The 22,245-nt window shown below is 45.0% G+C and overlaps 1 protein-coding gene across 1 annotated transcript in view; it reads right to left on the reverse strand.

Moving 5' to 3' along the window:
- Positions 1 to 21,240, reverse strand: part of THSD4 (thrombospondin type 1 domain containing 4) — a 691,206-nt gene extending 669,966 nt beyond the window's left edge. The window contains exon 1 of the mRNA XM_084897723.1: positions 20,979 to 21,240. The gene's annotated coding sequence lies outside the window, so the exon portion shown is untranslated. The remainder of the gene's footprint in view (positions 1 to 20,978) is intronic.
- Positions 21,241 to 22,245: the final 1,005 nt, after the last annotated feature.

Here is a 22,245-nt window from a genome sequence, read left to right on the forward strand (position 1 = left end):
CATTTGCAAAAGCCTCTGTGCACAGCTTGGGGAGGGGGGGGGGTCTCAGGGGAATCAATAGGGCCAAGCAAACAGCTATGACTGATCCTCAGTCCTGCCCTAAGAGGCTCCCGGATCTCAGTGTCCCTCGATGAGCCCTGCAAGCACCTCTGAGAGAAAGCCACCCTTGAGTTCCTTCCAATGCCAGACAGTCCAGTTTCTCCCTATATGAGTCTGGATCCCCAGAGTCACACTTTTTTTAATTAAATAGAAAAGATTAAAAAGAGAGAGAGAGAAAAAAAAAATACCAGTATTTACCACACATAGTAAGGATATATTTCTTACTGTGGCTGTCAGGAAGTTTAAAGCCCTGGCTCTGGAACCCAGAAGGCAGTGAATGATTCTGTGGCTGGGGGAATAAAATTGTGAAGATAGGTGAAGCCCTCCCCAAGTCCCTGAAAGGTGACCCTAGGAGAAGTTAGGATGAGATGGGAAAGAAAGAGCCATTGTAGGTTCTGGAGCAGGGTGGGACCTGATGAAAGTGAGGTCTCCAGAAAATTCCCCAGGCAACATTGCACGGAGCAGACCAAGCAGACTGAGTCAACACGCCATCTACAGCACTGAGTCCGCCTTTTGAGATTTGCACCTGCTGATTTATAACCCTTCTTGGCAGTGAACAAAACATCTAACAAACTAGTTTCTTTTATAGCATATGCTCCCCACCTTCTCTTCTTTCCACAGGATATTACAGGAAGGCTGACCAATCACCTGATTTGGTTTAGGACAACATCGCAGTCCCTACACACTGGGTAGAAGTGGCAGGAAGATTTGAGGCTCACAGCAGCAGGGACAGAGAGAGGGGCCACCACAGATCCAGCCCAGGGAAGACAGTGGCTCCTTGGCCCCAGAAGATGCCAGACTGTGGTGCTAAGCTGCTGCTCCTTACCCACAGCCCCACCTCTGAGTGTATTCCTACCCCCTCTCTCCCGCCCAGAGTTCCTGGTTTTAGGCTGATTTCAGAAAAGAATGATCTGCTTAGCCTCCCATGTCTGGTTCAGAAAGACCTCCTTGAAGCCACATCCCAACTACAGGGCAAGATCCACCTCCCTCCCACCTACACTCTAGCTTCTTTTCCTGGAAGTCCCACAAGGTAAAGCAACCACCCAGACTAACAAAAGCCCTAATCGCAATGGGAGACAGTGAATCCCCAACATAAGAATGAGGACCAGAGATTTCAGAGGGAGGCAGTTCCAGACCCCAAATCAGCATCCATTATCACATGATGAGGGTGAGTCTCAGAACTTGCCTGTCCTCTGTGAATGCCACCCCTGAGGGTTCTGACAGACAAGGAGCATCCACATGGGGCCTGCATCCTGCCCCATTCTCTGTTACTAACACTATCAGCGCATTCTCTGCCATTTACCCAAACTTTCTCACAGAATCCTGGCCCAGTTTGTAGCTCCCCAAAGCTGACATTCCAGCTATCTGTGAACAAAGCACCAGATGGCGGCTCCCAGCATCAGAGTGTGTCTAACTGGCCCTTGTGCTCCATTATAAGAAAAACGGAAGAGAAGAGTCAGTTATCACCTTTTACTAAGCACCAATAGCTATTTAATCCTCACAGCAAAACTGAAGCCACATGGTGGGCAAAGGGTAGGGCTGTGACTACACACAGACCACCAACACCAGAGTTGGTCTTCTTTTCACTCTGTTAGATTCACTGGCTTCCACCTAGTAAAGGATCATGAGTAGTTGGGTGCTATCCCATAGATTTGCTGGGAGACTAAACCTTTCAGGATGACTGTCTATTATGCCATGAGCATCACCTTAAGCAAAGTAGAGCCAAGATGAGTGATTTAATAACCTACTGTTTCAGATAATAATAATGAGGAGGCTGAGGAAACTAGCAAAGTCTATGCGTGATTACCAAGCATCAGATGGAGTCTAAGTGCTTTTATACATAGTAACCCACTTTATTCTCACAACCCCTGAAGGACACACCATTGGGAAATGGAGGCAAGAAGGAGTTAACTAACCTTTCCAAAGTCACCCAGTTAATAGTGTGAGAGTCACGATTCAATCTCAGATAGCCAGAGCACTTCACCATCTTCTGACACTGTTTTCTACCCCATGCAAGCAGGGCTGCCTTAAATGACCGAAACACGGGTTGCTGGTGCAGGTCTTTCCACACGTGTCATCTTCAATACTGGTTTGGAGATAAAGAAACTTTACAGGCCTCAATGCATGATATCTTCAAGTCACAACACAGCAGAGTGGTCCCGTGACCCCTACAGGGCTGGCCCCAGCCCTCCTGAGGTCCTTGAGTGTATGTGGGGCAATCAGGTCACCAGTGAATGAACATTCAGTGCCTACTGGGTTAGGCTTCATGCAAGACACTCAATATGTCAGGGGTGAGGGTCCCCTGCCTTTGATGAGCTTACACTCATATTGAGGCAGACCAATAAACAAACAAACAAAAATACACAAGTGACTATTTCTTTAACAATGATAAATTACTTCAGACTGGTGCCCAATGTCTGGTACAGGCAAAGTGGAGCCCCAACATTCCAAGGCAGTAAGTAGCCCAGCAGACTTTACAGGTAGCATATCCTTATTCTTGCTACACACTGGTCACTGCACTTCAGACAGAACTTGCCAGCTCATCTAACCTCATAACAACTTTACGAAGTAGATAATGAGTGCAGCCCCAGGTCACAAAGGAGAAAAGTGAGGCACAAAAAAGGTTAGTGGATTTTCCCATGTCCCACAGCTAGTAAGTGGTTGCACTGATGAGCTTCACAGCCAGGCATTGTGACTCCAGACCCCATCCTCTGGACCCTGTACAGGTTGCCTCGTGGGCTTGGGAATGCCTCCATGGACCAGGCAGGCTTTAGGGATTAGAAGAATGTGAGCTGGCATCTTAGGCACAGGGAATAAATAATAGCTGGCTGAGAGATGAGGTTTGGGGAAAAACAAAGGCTTCCGAAATCTTCAAAAGAAAATGAGGGCCCGAATGGCATGGCTCAGTGATTTAGCATTGACCTATGAACCAGTATGTCATGGATGAATTCCAGGTCAGTGCACATGCTCTGGTTGCAGGCCCGATCCCCATTGAAGGTGTGCAGGAGGCAGCCAATGATTCTCTCTTATCATTGATTCTCTCTTATCATTTCTCCCTCTGCCTTCCTCTCTGAAATCAATAAAAATATTCTTTTTTTTTTAATTGAGGGACCTGTGTGTTTTTGAATGAACAAACTCTCTAGTGGAGAAAGAGCACAGTGTGAATGAATAACAGAGGGTAGAGGACCAAGGAGCCACCATCACCCAGTGAGCCAAAGAGGAGCAAGCTGGAAAGTGGAACGGGGGGGGAGAAGGGGGCGGCTGTCCTGCACTGTCCTGAGGTGAGGTCCATGGAGAAGAATGTGCATGCAGGGTGTCTCTTGCTCCCCTACACTGAGAAGACATGGGGGATCTGGAGAAAGGACTATGGCTGGAAAAGGGAGAAGGCTGCCAAGAAAAGCAGGCAGAAAAAAAAAAAAAAAAAGGCAGAAAAGAGGTGTTCTTATTTCTTGACGGTATGCCCCACTTAAAATGAAATGATTATCCAGAGCAGGAAGAGCAAAGGGAGGGATACCCTTTAAATAGTTATCATGAACACTATTACGGGCAAATGTGCAGCCAACAATGGAGGTACAGGGCAGGGTCTAGAAGCTTAAAAGAAAAGGGAGCACCTTCTCTTTTAACATAACTAAACATACTTTGTGTATGCTTGTCCCTCACTGGACAGGAAGCTTCTCAAGACAGGGGCTATGTTTTCTCAGCTTTATACCTTTATTCAACTGTGCCTGGTACAGGTGGCCATGCAATGGAAGTCTGATGAATTAATGTGTGGATAGATGAATGGAAGGATGACTAAAGGATGGATGGTATATGTCTTTAGTACTATAACTCCTTAGAAAGCAGAGTCCATGTCTGATTACTCTCTGTCTGTTATTGCTTATTCAGCAATGTCTACAGCCTGCCCTCGGACCAGATGGAAAATATGCTAAGCCACCTCAGATATGTGCTACCTCCAGGGAAGGTCTGACAGGAGCCATCTGATGGCCAGCATCACTAGCCATAGACTTTCAGGAAATTCTGCCCCAGGTAGTTGTGCACTGGGGAAGCTGATCTTAGAGCCAAGCTGTCACATTTCCAGCCTCCTCCTGCTGGGCCTTGGGTGGAAGCTAACCTAACATTCCCTCTGCTCTGGGTCTTTGCTGAACCCTCATGCAGAGCCCATCCCTATTTCCAGGTCACATTCAAACTCAATCACAGAGTTAATTTCTTCCCATTGAATCTCCACACCACAAACTTGCTGGTTTGCCCACAGCAACATGAACACTACAGAGTCTGAATTAAGGAAAAAAAGTTGAGATCTATTAAAACTCCCCATACCTTCAAGCTTACCCATTACAAGTGGTTTTTGTTACTCATTAAAGGAACACCTGACTTCTTTCTTACCTGGAGAAATTAGGTAATCCACACAGATTAGTTAAGGACTTCAATACAAATTGCATCGTTTTCATGGTCATTAACATTGCTGGAATTTATATTTGTTTTCAGTCTAAAAGGCATTTCCCAGGTAACGAAGGAAAACCTTTAAGGGCAGAAGTATCAGGCAAGTAAGATATTTAAAATAAATGAGCCAGTTGTTCCTGCTTCTGCACAGTTGCTTTTTCCATTTCAAGTGACATGATTCTGCAGACCAAAGGGAGGCACTCATTGGAGTAAGAGCCCTTTCTCTTCCCCAATATTACTTAGTCATTGATTTACAGCATTTGATAAACTTGGTTAAATTTCTGTACTTCTGTGTAAGTCTCATATGGAGAATTCCAATATAGCAATTGTGTATTATGATGATTTATGCTTGTCTTTCCTCCCCGTAACATGGGATTACAAAAGAGTCAAGACTCCCTTCAAAGACTAATTTCTATGTTCCTGCTGCCGAGAGCAGCGCCTGGGTGCTGCAGGTGTTCTGCGATGACAGACAGAACTGACATTCATCTCGCTTAGAGGGCCTTCTCTTAAAGCTGAGTATGCTGTGTTTTGAAGGTGCTGGTGCCGCCCAGTCCAGGATTTGAACAGCTGCTTTACTCGTCTGTGTAGGTAACTGCTAATTGTTTCCGAAATTAATATCATTAAGATCATTTTCTGCTGGACTCTTAAAATAGGCAAACAGCTGTTGGGATGCAGGCCCCTCTACCTAGGAATCAAAGCCAATCAGATACACACTCAGCCTTCCTCCCACTCAGATGCAACCTCTCCCAGCCTCCTCTGCCACAAGCAGTTAGAAAGCCTGGATTTTCAGTTTTCAAAGGAAACATGATCAGAGGACCACAGCATGGGAACCACAGTTTTTCTGGTGTGCCACCAAGGCCTCTCCAAGATCCCAAAACCTGTACACTCAATAGCCACTTTGGTCAGAGGCAGGTGGCCATGGCATTAAAGGCAACTTTGGCTCAGCCTAAGCTACCCTCCTTACTGGTCTACCTTCCCTTTCTTCTGACACAAGGCCCAGGTCCTGCCACCTACAGATGGTTTACTGCCGCTCTGGCAAGCACCTGAGTACATCTGTGCCCACACACATGAACACACACACACACACACACACGTTATGAAAGGAGAGTGTTCCAAGTGCACTAACACTAAAAGAACAACCTCATAGAGAGAGTAAATATCACATTCATCTGCAAAATAGGTCTAGGTGAGATTTCAGGACTAGGTGGAACAGAGCTAATGTGGTATCCTTTTAGGAAAATAATTTGTCTACAAAATTATACGTGTTTATTGAGAAAAAATTGAAAACCGTAAAAAGATAAATAAGAAAGCTATATTTACTCATAAAGTCACAATCTAAATTAACCTCTACAAAATGCTTTGGTGTTCTTCCTTCTGGTCTTTATTCTATACAGAATACTTACACATATTATCTGCATGTTTTACATATATGTCTACATAAACAAAATCACATATACAGTCTTGCATTCTGTTTAAACTTTAAAACGTCAACATCTCATTAGTAATATTCAGAAACATTTTTAATAACAGTTCATCCTATGGAAACCAAATAATATACCTAATAAATTCCCTTATTGTTGGAATCTGTGATGAACATGTTTGTATAAAAGAATTTATACAAATTAAGTGCTTCTCACTTAGTTCCTTAGGATAAATTCTTAAAAATAAAATCACTAAGCCAAAAGGTATGACTATTTAAGGTCCTTTATACATAGGTTGTTGTTTTTTTTCAAAGAGCTAATCTACCTAAAATCCCACATGTACTGGATTAAATAGAACCTTAGACAATAGTGTTAGCATTATAAAATCCTTCCTAATTTGGTACTTAGTTAGGATAGGCTAACTGCTGCAACAAACCATCCCAGAATTTCAATGGCTTAAAGCAACAAAAAGTTTTTTGTTCAGTCGACTGTCTAATGTGCGTTGGTAGGGCTATTCTGCTCCACACAGTCATGTAGGCATCCAGGGACCGAATCTCTTTCCATCCATTAGCTCAGCATTGTCTTAGGCCTCAGAATCCTTGGCTGTTTTTTTACCCATTAATGAACAAACAAGAGAAAAGAGAAATCATGGCAGATTGAGCTAGCAGCTTCATTGTTACCACTTGTGTTCCATTTTCCAGCTTAGTCACATAGACATACATAACTGCAAGAAAATGTGGAAAACGTGGAAAATGTGTTTTGCCTGTATTCCCACGAGGAAAACTTTGGTGAACAGCTCCTGGTACAGGGTGGGCATTCAATGCATTGTTGTAATAGGGGGGAAAACAGAAGTCAAGGTACTCTTTTTATTAGTAGTAAAGTGGAACAAATTTTCCTTTTTATTAGCCGAGTGTACTCTCTCTTCTTACAACTTCTTTACCAATGTTTCTGTATTTTTAAGAGCTTTTCCTAATATTAAGGATATTAACTATTCTTTTTTCTGAGACCTTTTTTCAGTTTAATTTTTTTCTTTTAATTTTGTTTATAATTTTTATGTAAACAAGTTTTTATTTTATGTGTTTGAATATATCAATTATTTTCTTTGTGACTTTTCAGATTAGCATCACAGAATTGCAAAGTACACAAAAACTGGGAGATTCTCACCCACCTCTCCAAATTTCATTATTTTGTATTCATAATTTACAGGTGAATAAATGATACTTGATGAAATAAAATGAATGGTGCAAGGTTTTGCAACTGATTAAAGGCAAAGTTAGGATTAGGGATTTTAAAAATTGATTCAGTGACAGGTGATGCCAAACACTTTTCAAACATTATTTTAATTGATTCTAAAGACAATATAAGGTAAATGCTATTGATTTCTCCATTTTACAGAAAAGGAAACTGAGGTTGCAAGCAGTGAGGCCTGAATATCAGAGTTAGTTAAGTAGAAGCCACATGATCTGAACCTAAGCCCACCTGATGATTGGAACCCGGTGTCACAGCACTACAATGAATGTCCCGCAGGTCTCCTGACATCATGCATCAAATATACAATCCCAGGAGGGTGAAGCCTGGGCCCTAGCCAGGAGAGATGCTGTGCATGAGGTTGTGCTTGGCCTGTTCGCTCCTGGCTGGCTTTGGCCTGGAGTCCAGGGTATTTTCTCAGTGTCCCCATGCATTTGCCAATACAGAATGCATACTGGCTCAGTGTGCCACAGCTACCATAAATCAATCAGCCACATAATCTGCCCTTGGTGATTCTGAACATTACAGGAAAGGATTGCCTTTTCCTGCTCCATTCTGCATTGACATGTGAGTTATGTCATTATTTTTTTAAGCGACAGAAATCTAGCCAATGATTTGTAGCAGTCACTGCTGTGCAGTGTATGCCAAAAGGCTCCATATATCCTTACAGAAGAAAGCAGAAACCTAGCAAATTGGTCTTACTTCCTTGACACAATTCTGTGATGGGCTGGTATTAGGTAAAGCTGAAATGATGTGCAGTGATTAAAAGATTATAATAATGTGAAACAGACAGACATCTCATGAATTAGGAAACACTTTCAAGGAAATTAAGAGAGGCAAGTCATTGGGGTCAAAGGTCACCCAGAAGTCAAGGGGAACAATAAAAAGCAATTGGTTCAGCAAGAATAAACTGTTACCATACCCTTTTTCTTGAACTCCACTGTCAATCACCATGCAAATCGGTTCTCTTCCTGTCTCTTCTGTTTGCCTGGTTGGTATCCCTGTGACCTCACTCAGGACTAGCAAAATGTCAACAATAAGAAAGCTTCTCTTCGATTATTATTTCATGCCAAGGTCTCAGAAACCAACATCTCAAGACCTATCCTCTCATTCAAACTGCTTTCCTGTATTAATCTCCTCCTGCTAATGGCCCATCCAAGATGAATAATAAAAGGACCAGTTACCAGCTCCACACCAACCCCTCCACCTGTTGAGGTTTCCTACTTGGTGGTGGCATCACCATCCTTCCATTGACTAAAGCTTAAGGCTTACCTGGGCTTCTATGATTCCCCTTCCTTTATGCCCTAGGTCCAAACTTTTGCCAGCACTCAACTCTTCGCTTGTACTATCTCTCAGAAAACTCTTTCCTCTCCCCCCATTTCTACTAGCCTCATCCAAATCATCATTCAGATAATTACAGTTAGTGTTTCTTAATTTGACTATCCATCTCTGTCAAAAATCAGAGGGGCATATTTCTGGATTTTCTACTCTGTTCCACTGATCTAGGTGCTGATTCCTCTGCCAATACCATATAGTTTTGATTACTGTAGCTCTGTAAGTCTTAAAACTGGATAGACTGATTCCTCTTACTTAGTTGTCTTTTTCAGAACTATTTCTGAAGTTTGACTATGATGTATCTTGGATGGATTTCCTTGGATTCATCCTCTTTGGAATTCACTAAGTTTCTTGAATCTGTAGATTTGTGTCACATCCTAACTTTGGGAATTTTTCAACAATTATTTCATCAAGTGCTTTTTTTTTTTTTTTTTCAGTTTTATCCTCTTATTCTCCCTTAGGATTTCAAATACACATTACATTTTGTTATAATGCTACGGGTCCCTGAGGACCTGTTCTTTTTCCTTCCCCCAGTCTATTTTCTCTCTGTTGTTCAGATTGGGTACTTTTTATTGTTATATATAAGTTCAAAATCACTGATTCTTTCCTTTGTCATTTCCATTCTCCTATTCAGAACATCCAGTGAGATTTTATTTCAGTTACTGTTTTATCAGTTCTAAAATTTTCATTTGGTTCTTCTTTATATCTTCTATTTCTTTGCCAAGGCTTTCTCTTTTTCTCATTTTTTTAAAGCATGAATATATCATAGCTCATTAAAGCATTGTTATGATGCTGCTCCAAAATTTTTATCAGATAGTTCTGACATCTCTGTCTTCTCAGTATTGGCATCAGCTGATAGTCTCTTTTCATTCAGGTTGAGATCTTCCTGGTTCTTAGTATGATGTGTGATTTTCAATTAAAACCTGGATATTTTATGTCTAATGTTATAAGGCTCTGGGTTTGCCTTAAACCTGACAACGATCCAGCAGGGGGAGGTAGGCCCATCTCATTATGACCAGGTAGGGATAGAAGTCCAGATTCCTCACTTGGCCTCCACTGGCACTGAAGGGGTAAGGGGAAACCCATCATTACTGTTGAGCGAGGGTGGGAGTTCCAGCTATCAAAATGGTCTCCATTAATACTTTCCCTGGCTAAGAGGGATAGCAGTGCCTCTTACTGTGCTTATGGCACCACTGGTGTGGGCGGGGGTGTAGAGAGGGAGCCCAGAAGGTGATACACAGCCTTGCTGGGTGGTGTTAAGAGTCCTGAATCACCACAGGCATCCTCTGACCACCAGTGAGGAGAGGAGGGATGTCTCAGTGCTGATGTAGGAGTGAAAATCCAGGCCCCCCAAATAACTAACAAAGAAACAGGCTTTCAGAAATGGGCTAGGCTATCACCATTCATTTAGGAATGAAGAATTATGACTCCAGAGATGAAGAATAGGTTGCTGGCAGTCAAGTGGCAAGTTAGTGGCAAAGTCAGAACTCAACGCCCATGCCCTTGGCTCCAGGACCACCTGTCTATGAACCAAAGAGTTCCTAAAGCACAGGAGAAGCTGCCCCCCAACACAATATGATAATGAAAAATCTGACCGGCGTTAGAAGGATAGTGGCTGCCTCATTTCACTACCTGCCAGATCCCAAGGCCAGAAACCACAAAAGGATATGCACCATCATCCCCTAAACAACACAAACACACACATACTCAAGACAGACCTTCTATCCAACACACATAGAAAAAGCACACTTGTGAACCAAGAACTACAGCTTCACAGTCACCTTTGGGGCTGTGGTCTTCCATCTGGAGAGGATCCTGGCTTTCCTGCCGTTGTAATCCCTGACACAAAGATCCACCCAGGAACTGCAGATCTCAGGGCAGTCTGCAGGCAAGCTTCCCCCTCCTCACTGGAGAGCTGGGTCTGCACACCGCTGGAGATGCAGACCTGGACTCTTGTCTGTCTGGCCCTAGCTGTTGATCTCAGCATAGCACTGCTTATTCTCCACAAGGGAAAGCTAGTGACCCAGGAGAGGAAACAGCCTTTATTTTGTTTCCATTTTAAAAGGCTACTGACTTTAGGGCATGTGGAAAGAACCAAAGTGTCAATTTCAAAGAGGCATAGCTTGTTTTGGAGCCGACCAAATATACAGAATTTTGGGGTGGGGTGTAAAAGAACAAAAATTCATCCTACTTTTACCAGTGCCCCTAGACACAAGCCTTGGTGTTCCTGCCATCCCTCCCCTGGCTTTCACAATAAAAATTCCAGGCAGCCAGAATCAAGTTCCAAACTCCGACCATAGACCATCAGTCTGCTGAGAGTCAGGCAGTTGTTAGACTCCAGGATAGTATGAAATAATAAACAGTTTTATGGTATACAATTGAAATTATGAAATTTAATAGTTATTTGATGCCTAAATTTCTAAACAATATGATTTAAATTGTTAAATTCATTAGAACAACCCTTTAAAGAATTATAAATTGTGTCATACAGGCTGAGAAATATCCATAATCTTTTGCTAGAACTTGTGAATTAAGCTATATTTTTTATGAGCTCTGGAAATCACTTCTATGAGTGATTTTTTTTAGTATTGGGGTATTTTAATGTTCATTCTTTTTATAATTTAAAACAATTTTCAGAATTTTGGGGTGGGGAGATATTATAATCATCTAGGTCAGTGATCAACAAATCCTGGCCAATGGGCCAAACCTACCTCAATGCCTGTTTTTGTTTCATTTTCAAATGGCTGAACAAATATCGAAAGATGAAAACTATTTTATGATGCAAAATTTATATTAAATTCAAACTGCAATGTCCATAAATAAAATTTTGCTAGAATACAGTGCAGCCCATCCATCACTTATGTGCTGTCTACGGCTGCTTTTGAACTCAAAAGACAGAATTGATTAGTTGCAACAAAGCCCATACAGCACAAAGGCCAAAATACTAACTCTGGCCCTTTACAAAACAAGCCTGCTCAACTCCTGATCTAGACAGTCTGTCCAATGATGATACCAGACTAAAGCTCACTGAGATGATAGTGACAGCAGCAGCAACAATCAGCTTAGCTACTGAGGAAGCCAAGTAACCATCCTGAGACACCAAGCAGGCAATTTATGAGCAAACCCGCTGTGCAATGTTAGAGCTATAACCCACAATGTGAAAAGCAACATTAAGACAAAACTCTGACACATTCTGAGAACTATCAAGCACAATCGCTCTTTACATTTATTCTACAGGGGGTGGGGGACGGTCTGGAATCTGAATAATGAGAGATCTGAATCCTGTGAGGTCTTCAAGAATGCAGCCTTCCCTTAAAAGAGAACACCCTTCTACTTCCTTTCTCCCCTTGACACCACAGATTGTTTCCCTCTGTTTAAGGTGGGGGATGGCCCTAGCCAGTTTGGGTCAGTGGACAGAGCATTGGCCCGAGCTCAATTCCAGTCAAGGCCACATATGTCAGTTACAGGCTCCTTCCTAGTCCCAGTCCTGATCAGGTTGTGTGCAGGAGACAACCAATCAATGTGTCTCTCTCACATTGATATTTCTATCTTTCCCTCTTGTCTTCCCCAATTAAAAATAAATAAATAAATAAATAAATAAATAAATAAATAAATAAAAATTTGGGGGAATAGCTCAGTCTCTCTGATTCCCAGATTTTATAAAGTTACATAATGTTAATCAGTCTGATTACATAATGTTAGTCACACTGATCATTCTCTCTACCTGCACCTCTAAAGCTGTAGGTCCCTCCTGGCAGAAACATAATCTTCATTTTTAAGCTGGTTGGACCTTGCAGTGCTCATTAAGGCACATAGTAGGTGCTTTGTTTCATTGTAGGAATGACACTATATATATATATGCTGTCCTCTCTAACTCCTTCCCTAAATCCTGTTTTACAGTTCATCACACAGTTGAGGAAACAAGCTCAAGGCAGTAGCTGTTCAAACCACACAGGCAATAATACGCGGCAGTCAGGTCTGGAATTCAAAAGCAGGGTAACTGATGACTAGTAGAGGCTCAGAAGTATTGGATGCAAAAGAGAATAAATGCACAGTGACACCCATACAGAGCATATAAGCATGATCTCAGAAGTTGCCAAGACTTAGTGAAAGAAGCCAGTCACAAAATAGCACATACTGCATGATCCCATGTCCATGTGAACACTGCATGAACACTGACATAATTTCCTTGTATGGAACTAAGAAAGGCCCCACCTCATAGCACCTCTTCCATCTCTTGCTAGGAGAGGCGCTGAGCTCCTAAGTGTGAGCCTGAGGGAAGAACAGTACCTACTGAGGAAAAGAAAGGGGAAGCCAAAAACAAGCTCCCATTCTGCTTCTGGGTACGCTCACCTGGGCTCCCAGTGCCTCTTCCTGCCAAGTTCCTGGGCAGCGGTAATGTTAACAGAGAGACTCCTGCTTTTGACCTGACAATTACATGGTCAAGAACTGAGTTCTCAAAACAAAATGTGAGATCAGAAAAAAAAATAATAATAAAAAAAATTATATATATATATATATATATATATATATATATATATATATATCTACAGCAAATTGAACATTCATTTTAGTAGCACTAGTTTTTTTGATCTGGGAAAAACTAGAAATAACTGGGTTGCTAACAGTGAGTAGGGAACCCATGATGGAGAAAAATTATGGAAATCATCATGCTTAAAAATGGGAAACCTGACTTGGTCAATTTTGCGTTTGTGAAATGTTTACACAAAATCATACTATGTGGAAAAAGATAAATGTGCACATGTTCAAATTATAAAATACAGGCAGGTATCAAGGAGAAGACAGAAGGATATCAGCTGTTAGTGTGCTGTGCATTTATGTAAGATGGGAAGGAAGGACAGAAGAAGGAAGGGTGGAAAGGAAAAGGGAGGGATAGAGAAAGGATGGTGATGGTTCGGTAAATTACATGTACAGTAAAACTTAAATTAAAACATAACACAGTAGTGGAATTATAAAGTATACAGTCTTTCTATCAAATACCTTAAGAGTATTTTCACTCTTTGCCCAGAAACAGTACGATGCATTAACAGAAGTACTTAAGAATGCACAAAACGCCTCGCCAGGATGAACCCCCATAGCTTTACCAATGGCAGGAGCCAAGGGCAGCCCAACAGGGTGGCCAAAGGGAAGAAGCTGGGCCTCCCTGCTACTCCAGACCTGGGAACCCAGCCAGCCCCACGGACGCCCCCCCTGCACATGCGGGCAGGGCACTCACTGCACCTGCCCATTTTGTTCTTTCACATCTGCCCGCTCTACTCATTGGGCACCCCCTGAGCTGCATCTGTTTTGAGCCTGTAACTCCACCCCTTCTCTAAGCAAAATAGTCAGTCTTACTTTTTAATTTAAAAGTTGTAAGTGGTGACACAATAATCAAAAGGAATGGTGTACTAATACATGGTTCACCATGGATAAACCTTGAGAGTATTTTTCTTAGTGAAAGAAGAAAATATGTGGCCAGTCACCAAAGACTACATATTATATGACTCCATTTACATGAAATGCCCAGAATTTTTAGAGACAGAAAGTAGATTAGCGGTTTCCAAAGACTGGATGAGGGTAGGAGAGGGGAATGAATGTAATGGGTTCTGAGTTTCTGTTAGAGGTAATGAAACTATTCTGGAATTAGATGATGTTTGTTGATGGTTGCACAACTTTGTGAATAAACTAAAAACCACTAAATTATACACTTTAAAATGTGTGAGCTACAATTGGACTTCCTAGTGGATTACAATTAGACTGAGGCACCAACGGGCTCATTAGTTCCCACATTGCACATGTTTTGGAGTCAGATGGATTGGAATTCAATCCAAACTCTGACATCTACTTCCTGTGTGAGCCTGTGCAGTGTCGTTAACCTCCCTGAACCTTGGGTTTCTAGGCTGTAGAATAGGAATAGTACAGTTCACAGGGATTGCTGAGAGGATTAAGTAAGTTAATGCAGGACCTGACAGGGAACTCTGTAACATGCGCCTCCCTCTCTCTGAGCTGGCCAAAGGATCCTTTGAACTTCAAGCAGAATGAAATCCTGGGCCTCGACTAAAGCATCACTGAAGTCAAGCCGGGCCTGGGTACCTGTCTGTTCTGGAAAAGACACTAAATGGATCTAGAGGCTGAATGTCCCAGCATACCCTTCAGTCTTCAAAACTCGAAGACATGGCTCCGCCCCCAAGGCTCACCTGAGAGCAGCAATAAACTCCCTCAGGCTTCTCAGAGGGCCTCCCAGTCAGTCTGACCTCCTCTCAACCTCTGATAGTGTTACTATTATTAGCTTCAAGCAAGAATGAGGCAAAGGGGACTCAGAGAACCCAAGAAAGAAAATAGGGCTTCAATCCACATCCAATTTTTAAAAACTTTTTCAAAATTCACTTTCTCAAATAATGCATTTTGTTTTTAAAAATGTTACACAGTTAAAAGTAAAGCACAGGCCAGAAGTATCTTTATAATACTACAAAACTAAACCAAAGTTTTTATTTTCTTTTTAAACACCCCCCACCTCTCAAACCCCCACCCCCCACCTAAAATGTTGTTATGAGTTGTATTGTAGGAAGGGCTGTCTCCACACTCCTAGTTTGGCTCTCAAGACAGCTGCCCTCTCTGCCCTCAGCCGCTGCCCTCAGGCTGTCAGGGCACAGCAAGGCTGGCACCAGGCAGAGCTGATGTGGAGGTGGCCTGGCGTGCCACAGAGGTCCAGGCAGGAGTCAGTCCACAGGTCTGGCCGCCAGACATGGAGGCCAGGGCAAGGGGTAAGCAGTAATAAAAGGGCATCTGGAGGCCAGGAAGCCCAGCAGCAAAGGGAGGTGGGAAAGGGACCAGAATTCCAGGCATGTGAGGGTCAGGGGTCAAGCAAGCAAGATCAATCAAAAAGTAGTTATCAATTCACCCTAAGCAAGTCTTAGAGGGTGGAAAAGAAGCTCCTTACTTAGATCCTTCCCAAAAATCTAATCTGCCTCTTCTACTCCCAGAGACCGCTTTAAGCATTTTACACTGTCATGAATCACACCCATTTCACAGGCCGGAAAAGTGCAGCACAAGAGGTTAAGGAGAGTGTTCTCTGACACACAGCACAGGTGGAGCCAAGGCCTGCATTCAGGCTGCGGCCTCAGAATCATGGGGCTGCTGCTGACAGGAAAGAGTGCCAGGCTCCCTCTTTTATCTTCCTAAAAATGACCGGGGGTCAGAGGCTCTGAGTTTCAGGAAACGTCTGTTTGGTAACTACATATTTGTAACTTGCTGATATGATCAAAGCAGATAGAACAGCCTCCCAGCAGTCTGTGTACCCATTTTTATAAGAAATTCATCTCTCTTGATTGAGCTTCCAAGAAAAAGGGTTAAGTTCAAAAAAGGGTTTGTCACCCACCTCAGTTCAGCCGTCACATGGCTGCATCCTTGGAGTAACTCAAAGGCCAGACTCCCCTTCATCAGCAGCCTGCAGATAATCCCCTAGCCATTTCCCTGCTGGGGCTCCAAGGGCCATGGCCTAAAGGGTTAACCATCTCATTTCCTCCTGTCTTTCAAACCTTAATCCCCATCCTGAGCTGGGTGCATTCCAAGCCCACCTGGGACAGGTCAAGACTAGCCTGGCCATGGCTAGCCCTTTATTTCCCTTGGCAGGAGATGAGATGGGGCATCCATTAATCACTCATTACTTGGGTCCTCGATGCTGGCCAGCCCTGGGAGGGTGGGGCAGGCACCGCCTCTGCCCAACCCAGGTCCTGGGCCTCCCAGTGCCACCCTTTTGGGACAAGATACCACAGTCCAAGCCTGGCCCTCTATCATCTGGACCATGTCCAAGAGGAGAGGGGTTAAAAGGCAACACCACCAGGGTACCACTAAGCAATCAGTTTCAGCATGGCACATCAAAGAGGGCACTATGCATTGTGCAGTTAGTTGAAAGAATGAGTAAAAAGAAGACATAGGTAGAAAGAGACCACTGTCCCAGGACAACTAACCATCAATAAAGAGAACTACTGTCTACTTGCTTCTTAAATTCTTGGAGGAATCTGAAGAAAAACTGGAGAGAAGAAAGGATGCTGAATGGAGAAGTCTTTATTATTATTACTGCACAGCTAGGGCTGTTCATTAGCTGGGTTTCCATATAAGGTTGCAACAGGCAGCTCTTTAATCACAAAAACCCTGGACCTGAGGGAGTCTAATATTATATATTTTTCTACAGCACAGATATTGAGCACCAAGATCCTGCCAAGCACTGACCAGGTACAGAGTAGATAAGAAAAACGAGATGAGAACAGACACTGAGCCCCTACCATCTGCCAGGCATTTGCCTAATGCTCTGCAAGCTGTTCACTGGTCCTGACACACCCTCCGGGCTTTGTCCATGCCTTCCTTACAGTTGGGGAAACCAAGGTTGGTGACGAGAGGGGCAAGATAAAGGCCTCTAGAATGAAGAATACCTGATAATCACCAGACCCCATCCTAGTGCCACTCACCGTATCTGTGGGGCATGGCTGGCAAGGTGCGGTAGGCCCTATTTGGGGAGTTCTAGCCCATTTCTTACCCCAGGAAAGTTGGGGCTCCCCAAAAAACCCCACCCTGATCCTTTTCCCTTAGCAGTTGCTCAAACCCAGGAATAAATTCACAGTGAGCCTGATGGAGGCAGGACTTCCATGCCTGCTCTCATCAGGGTGTGGGGAGTGTGCTTTCAGGGCTGCACTGTAGACCCCCTTCGCCAAAAGAGGGCTCTCCACCTGGCCAGGGCCCTGTTAAAAAGGAAATGCCACCTGGGGAAAAGTGGCTTATGAGCTGACCACCTGACACTAGCCCCTCATTGTAAAGGCAGCCCAGGGCAGTGGTCCTCAATCTGAACCTGCATGAGAACCACCTGAAACAGTCTTAAAAATACCAACTCCTAGGCCCTGCCTCTACCCTGGAATCTGTTTTTTGTCCCACTGCCCCCGTCCTCCCCTCTCTCTCCCCCTCCTTCTTCGTTCCCCCACCCCTACCTCCACCAGATCCTAATTCTGATCCAGATGTTCTGAAGACAACACTTTCAGGAAAGAATCATATACTGGAAAGAGCACCAGACTTAGAGACCTGGGTTCTAAGATTTAGGTTCAAAACCTGAGTTGTTGACGTCAGGCAAGTAACCGGACATTCACATTCATATCCTTATAAAATATGAATGCTAATGTCTCTGACATAGGTTGCTGGGAAGATTAAAGCACACACCCCTGCTCACTGAACATAACTTGAATGAGTTCATCAAGCCAATGAGGCTCCAGAAACCAGAGAAGACATATTGGTGAGTTGGAGAAAGAAGAGAGGGCAAAACAGGCCCAGTAAATGAGGGGAACCCTGAAAGGAAGTAAGAGTCAGAGGAAGCTAAAGCCAGAGCCTCCCACGGAAGCCCCCCATACCCAGCATCAGCCTGTGTCATACGTTAGCTCTTGACAAAACATTTCTAATCCATTATTTTCATAGAGAAGATAGCCAATATTTACACATAAAACCTTTATATCTACACATACATAAATATCACAATCCTGTGTACACACACACACACAGAGAAAAATAAAAGGGGGAAGCATGGAGAAAAGAGGAGAAAGATGGAAGAAGTGAGATGGCAGGTCAAACCCAGTCAAGTCACAGTGTGGATCTGCTGTGCTGGTAATGTGATACCCCCCTTGGAGAGGCCCAAGGGGAGACCAGTACTGCTTGGCTGGGGCTCGTCCACTAGGACATGTCCAGGCTGAATACAGAGTCAGTGCAAACAATGCAGGAGAGTACAGAGGGGATTCAGGGAGGAGAGGGGAGTGGTGCAAGAAGGCTGGATACACTTCCTGGCAAGGTCTGGGTTAATAGAGGGGACATCTGAATTTCTGAGCACAATAAAGAGAATGGGAAAGAGGAGTGAAGGGTTTTAGGCAAGAAAGAATTGGGGAGCTCTTGGATAATAAAGCAGACTAAAATTAAGCCAGTTTTAAATGCCCTGATAAAGAATGGCCTTGGCTCAAACTGTCCACAAAAGTACATTCATATCTCCAGGGCTTTGCTCAAGCTCTCCCCCCTCGCCAGCATCCCTCCTCCTTCCAGCCGTTTCCACCTCCTTGGAGTCCTCCTCAGGCTTCAAAACCCAGCTGTAATTTCCCTAGTTTTTCCCGTGCAGAAAAGTCTCCCTCATTTGTGCCTCCTTGATGGTTTGCACACCCCAAATATTCTACATTGTTTTATGGTTATATCTTTATGTCTCTTTCTCTCCCAGGTGGCCATTAATCATCTGCTAGCCTGTCAACAAACTGAGGGCAAGGATATTGTCTTGTTCTTCCTGAAGCTCCAGCACATAGTAACAGTTCCTGGCACAGCAGACACTCAGAAATATCTGCTGGAGACAAATTAAACAGAAATGAATATGGGGGTTGGGGTGGAGGGCCGATTTTGATTTCTTGAGAGGAATGATGTGGTGAAATCAGAATTTTAGAAATATTAATCTGTCAACATAAAAGAAGATGGATTAAAATGAAAAAAAGAGACTCATGGCCAGGAGTCAAGAGAGGAGTTATCACTGTAATTTGGACATAAGTGGGGGCAGAGGGAATGGAGACAGAAAAATAATTTTCTGAGATATCACAAAAGAATGTAGAAGGGACTTGGTAATGAATGAGCTATAAATGTGGGGGATAGGGTGAGGGCAGTCTGGACCACTCAAATATTGAGACTCCTGGACAACTGGGAGACAGGTGGGAGAAAAATGTGGGGGATCGAGAAGGAAGGGGGTGGTTGATACCTGGCCTCTCTGTAGGATAACGAATTGCAATTACAAGCATTTCTCGGCAAAACAAAAAACAAAACCCACAACACTTCCAAATCACAATTTCTAACCCTGATCTTTCTCCCGAACTCTGGCTTGTATTGTATTTATTTTTTTCCCTAACAGCCATTTAGAAACATTTCTTCATGGCAGGGGAACCTGAGATAAAGATACGGCCCACCGGTGCCCTGTTCAGTGGTGGGCATGGACAAGTCCCCAGGCCTCCCCGGGAAAGTCCAGGGGGTGCACTGCTCATTCCGGAGTACTCTGGTATTCTGATCACCCAGTCTCGCTTCCCGTTCCCAGCCTGTGGGAAACCCCTGTTCCAGTCCTGCAAAGGTTTATAGGAAAATCCCAGGACTCCCGTCTGTTTCCTCTCATTAATTCCAGGGCGAGAAATATTTTGTTTTCTAAAGAAATTCAACTATGGTGCCAACAAAAATCTATAGAATTGAGGAGTAATGTATTTAAATCACGTTCTTAAAATTTTTGCTTGGCTGTATATTGAGACCCAGTAAGATCATATTATCCCAACCACTTCCTCACCTTTATCAATGAAGTAGAAGACAGAGGTTATGCAAGTTTTAAGAGCCATGCAATTTTGAAAATCTTTACACTATTCTGTGCCTGGATTAGCAGAGGGGACTGCTGGAAAGATAATTCTGTAGACTCTCTTTGGTCTCTATTTCTCTTACTCCAAACTCCCACAGGCATCTCATGACCACTCAGCTACCCAGGTCCAGGATTGCAGACACACTTCCTGCAAAGGGGAAAGCTTGGCGCGGTGGGGTCACAAAGGAGACAGGAGGAGACCCAAGTATGCACAGTTGAAAGGCAGCAGTGGGAGCTGGGGGCGGGGGTGGGTGTGGACTGCTTAGGAAACACCAGAACCACACATTCCAAATGCTAAGTGGCCTGAGATCGCCCTGAAAACCCTTCCCAAGTTAGGGCTAATGTTATTTCAAGAAAAAAATAAATAAATAATAACTACCAGGCCCCTAAAGCCCCGGGTGTGTGGCTCTGGAAAAGCTAATGGTAAGAGCGCACCAATGCTGCAGGGAATTGGGCTGCACTTGGGGAAGCGTGCTGAGTTGGTGGGAAAACCCATCCACTCCGACTCCCGCTGGCTCTGCGATGCCGCGGCTCAGCTGAGACACACACGGACCTGAGGCTTCATAGAAAGCGGCGTGGCCAAGGCCGCCGGCCGCAGCTCCACGGTCGCCGACCGCAGCTCCACGGTCGCCGACCGACACTCGACCAGATCAACTCTCAGGCCCCGGAAGGAGGGAAGCGAGGCCGAGGCGGGGGCGCGCGGGCTGGCCCTGCATTCGCCGGTCCCCTCCGCCCAGACCCAAAGCGCGCGGGCCGGACTCCGGACGGCAAGGTGGGCTGTCCCTAGAGTTTGAGTTGGGGGCAGAGGGTGAGTGCCGGCGCCCGCAGGACGCGCGAATCCGCCGGGAAGGGAAGTGAGGGAAGGAGGTCCTTTGCAAGGACCAGGCGCCGCGGGCTTCCAGAACCCGGTGCGGACGCAGCCCAGGGGTCCCAGAAACACCCACCCGCCCCGCGCCGCGGAGCCGCCCGCACCGCCGCTCAGAGGGCCGAGGAGGGAGCGGGCGTTGGAGGGCCGGGACGCGGGCAGCTCTGCTCACCTGGGGGTCCACGTCCCGCAGTGGCCGTCGGCCGCCTCCCTCACCTCGCCCAGTGTGGTTCCCGGAGCCGGGCAGCCCAAGCCCGCCGCCCCGCGCCCACCCAGCACAGGCTCCCCTACGCCCCGGCTCCGCGTCGGGCTGCGCGGGCGGCTAGTGGCTCATGCGCGCGCGGAAAGCTCTGGCTTGGAGTCTGCGATCGGATAGCCTGGACCCGCGCTCGCTGCGTCCCGCCTCCCTCCCCCATTCGCGGCTTCCCGCTGTCATCTGGAGCCGCTCCTGCCGTCCCCTGGCGGCCGCCTGGGGAAGAACAGGCCCCAATTCACCCTGGGGACTGTCCCCTTGCAAGGATGAGCGAGGGGGGTGGTTGGTACCATCCAGTATATGGGAGGACAGAGGCAAGGAGGACAAGAAGGTGGCCAGAGTGGTCCTGGCTCGCCAGGACTAGTGAGACCAGGAGATAAGGTAAAGCCAGATGATGGAAGGTCTTGAATTCCATGTGATTCTTATCCTGAGGTTTGTGGGAGTCATGGAAGGACTGAAGCCCAGGAGGAACAGGGCATCCTCAGGTTTTGGAACAACCATTCAGTCTGCAACAGGATAGGGCTGAGGCTGAAGCCAGAAGCCAGCAAGAAAAACTGTCCTGTAAACCAGAACAGAGAAGGCAGTGACTGTAAGGATAGCGAGGGATAAGCCCTTGTCTAAAGAGCACACACCATCACACTCTTGGGCATATTCACACACAAGAGGAGCTCCACTGGGCTTCTTCTGAATGCAAGAGAAAAAGACAAGAGTCCTCGAAATTCGAGCTGGGGCTAGACAGCATGGGGGAGAGAAAACCCTTGATAGGAACATGGCTTCTTGTCTTACTCAGGGTAATACTTTGGGAAGAACATAACTGCCACAACATCATCCTCTTCCTCACCATTGAACTGTGATTTGTATATCCATGCCCCTCTTTTTACTAATTTGGAAATTGTCCCAAAGAAGGCATGATCAAAATTACACAGCTAGTTGGTGGCTAGTAAACTGGAGCCCATGTTTCTTGACTCCTAGTGCAGTACTACATTCTTTACAATCAAACAGAGGTGTTTAGGACTAGTGAGATAGGAAATAGAGTGACAGAGAGAAAGTGCCCCTCCTCTCCAAGGAAGGGTGGGGTGGCCTGAAACATTGGAAGAGGCTGTCCAGACACAGGCCATCTCCCTAAATGTGAGTCACCTGTGTGTTTGTTTATCAGTGCCCCTCAAGTCCACCAGCAGGGGTTGTT

Source organism: Pipistrellus hanaki (genome assembly GCF_964339955.1).
Source record: "Pipistrellus hanaki genome assembly, chromosome: 1".
NCBI lineage: Eukaryota > Metazoa > Chordata > Mammalia > Chiroptera > Vespertilionidae > Pipistrellus > Pipistrellus hanaki.